The sequence below is a fragment of the Opisthocomus hoazin genome, unplaced genomic scaffold (assembly GCF_030867145.1).
Source record: "Opisthocomus hoazin isolate bOpiHoa1 unplaced genomic scaffold, bOpiHoa1.hap1 HAP1_SCAFFOLD_270, whole genome shotgun sequence".
NCBI lineage: Eukaryota > Metazoa > Chordata > Aves > Opisthocomiformes > Opisthocomidae > Opisthocomus > Opisthocomus hoazin.
Genome location: NW_027448784.1, coordinates 40,001 through 42,347, shown reverse-complemented (window position 1 = coordinate 42,347; position 2,347 = coordinate 40,001). Strand labels below are relative to the sequence as shown.

At 74.5% G+C, this 2,347-nt stretch overlaps 1 non-coding gene across 1 annotated transcript; it reads right to left on the bottom strand.

The window, feature by feature from the left end:
- Positions 1-1,696: 1,696 nt before the first annotated feature.
- Positions 1,697-1,849, bottom strand: LOC142359345 (5.8S ribosomal RNA). Its single transcript, XR_012762276.1, has one exon. It is a non-coding gene; the product is annotated as a 5.8S ribosomal RNA (ribosomal RNA).
- Between the last annotated feature and the right edge of the window lie 498 nt (positions 1,850-2,347).

The window sequence follows — 2,347 nt, the reverse complement described above, 5'->3', positions numbered from 1 at the left end:
CGCGCCCGGCGCGCCCGCGGGTCCGCGGCGATGTCGGCACTACCACCCGCCCCGTCTGACAGCACGGACCCAAGGAGTCCTAGCACGTGCGCCGACGCTCAGGGGCCCGATGACGAAAGCCCCCACGGCGCATGACGGTGAGGGCGCGGCGCAACCGGCCGGGGGGACCGGGGGGCGGGAGGGCGCGGCGGCGGTCCTCTCTCCCTCGGCCCCGGGATTCGGCGAGACTCTGCTGCCCGGGGGGCTCTAACACGCGGCGGCGCGCACGCGCGCGCCGCCAGGCCACCTGCCCTCCGGAGGCCTTCCCAGCCGACCCGGAGCCGGTCGCGGCGCACCACCGCGGAGGAAATGCGCCCGGCCAGGGCCGGCCGCCGGGCGGGGCGGCGGTCCCCCGCGCCGGCCCGCCCCCCCCTTCGGCCCGCCCCCCGCGGGCGGGCGCCCCCGGGGAGCGGAGGGGGGGCGGAGGCGGGCATCCGCCGGAACCCGCGCCGGCCGACCGCGGCTCGCCGGGTTGAATCCTCCGGGCGGACTGCGCGGGCCCCACCCGTTTACCTCTTAACGGTTTCACGCCCTCTTGAACTCTCTCTTCAAAGTTCTTTTCAACTTTCCCTTACGGTACTTGTTGACTATCGGTCTCGTGCCGGTATTTAGCCTTAGATGGAGTTTACCACCCGCTTTGGGCTGCATTCCCAAGCAACCCGACTCCGAGAAGCCCCGGGCCCGGCGCGCCGGGGGGCCGCTACCGGCCTCACACCGTCCGCGGGCTGCGGCCTCGATCACAAGGACTTGGGTCCCCCGAGAGCGCCGCCGGGGAGGGGGGCTTCTGTACGCCACATTTCCCGCGCCCCACCGCGGGGCGGGGATTCGGCGCTGGGCTCTTCCCTCTTCACTCGCCGTTACTGAGGGAATCCTCGTTAGTTTCTTTTCCTCCGCTTACTAATATGCTTAAATTCAGCGGGTCGCCACGTCTGATCTGAGGTCGCATGCCCAAAGCAAAGCGAGGCGGCGCGCGCGCGCGCGCCCCCGCCGACAGCCAGCCTGACCCGACTGCGCTCTCGCGCGGAACCGCGACGCCACGCCGCCGCGTCACGCCGCAGCCGCCGCCGCCGCCGGCGGTCGGCTCGCGGAAGAGGAAGCCCCAGCCCGGAGAGCGGCCTGAACAACGCGTCAGACGCGCCCGGAGACGGCCCCGCACGGGGCCACGGCGATGGGTTTTTCTCGGGGAGGAGGAGGGCGACAGGAACCGGGGCAGGGGCGGCGCGGACGGGGGACAGACGGGGGCGTCCACCGCCACCGCCCCCGTCCCCCACCCACCGGCGCGCGCACGCGCGCGCGTCAGTGCGGCACGGCACCCCCGCGGTGCCCACCCGCAGACAGACGCCCGCGCGGGAGGCCGGCGGCGAGGCCCGCGCCATCGCCGCCCCGCGCCTCCCTCCCCCGAAGCTCGCTCTCGCTCTCTCTTCCCCAAACCCACCGCCGATAGCCCGGCGGGGACGAGCTCCGTCCAGCAGGCGCTCTCCGGGAGCGGGGAGCTTCGGAGCGCTCCCCGAGTCTCCATTTAGGGGGACGAAGGCCCGCGCGCTCGCGCGCGCGGCCCTGCGAGGCACCCCAGCCGCGCCGCTGCTGGCCCGCCGGCCCCCCCCCCCCGCGCTGGGGCGGGGGGGCTCGGCGGCGCAGACGGCGATTGATCGTAAAGCGACGCTCAGACAGGCGTAGCCCCGGGAGGAACCCGGGGCCGCGAGTGCGTTCGAAGTGTCGATGATCAATGTGTCCTGCAATTCACATTAATTCTCGCAGCTAGCTGCGTTCTTCATCGACGCACGAGCCGAGTGATCCACCGCTAAGAGTTGTCTCGGTTTCGGCACCGCCCCGCGCGCGCGGAGGGGCCGGGACCGCTCGCCGAGAGCGGCCCCTTCTCTGAGGACGGCCGGACCGACCGCCGGCCCCGCCGCCGCCCACCCCCCTCCGCACGCGCGGAGGGGGCGCGGCGCGGCGGCGCGACGCGGCGCGACGGAGAGGCCCTCGCCTCGGCTTGACCGTACGAGCACAGGGGAAACGGAAAACAACGGAAAACCCCGAGCGGCCAAAGGGCGGGGGAGCCCGCGCTCCCGACCGACCCTGGGGAAACGTACGCAACACACACACCCTTGGCGCGCTTCGGGGGCGGCCCAGGCGCCCGGGCTCGGACCGGCCTCCCCCCGGAGGCTACGGCACGCCCGGCCGCGACGCCTGCCCGCCTTCGCTCGGGAGCCGGACGCCCGGCTGCGCCCGCGCTGCGACGAGCCGGCTCCGCCCACCACGGTCGCCTCTCGCCCCGCCGGCGAACCTCGGCGCCGACGCCGCCTTC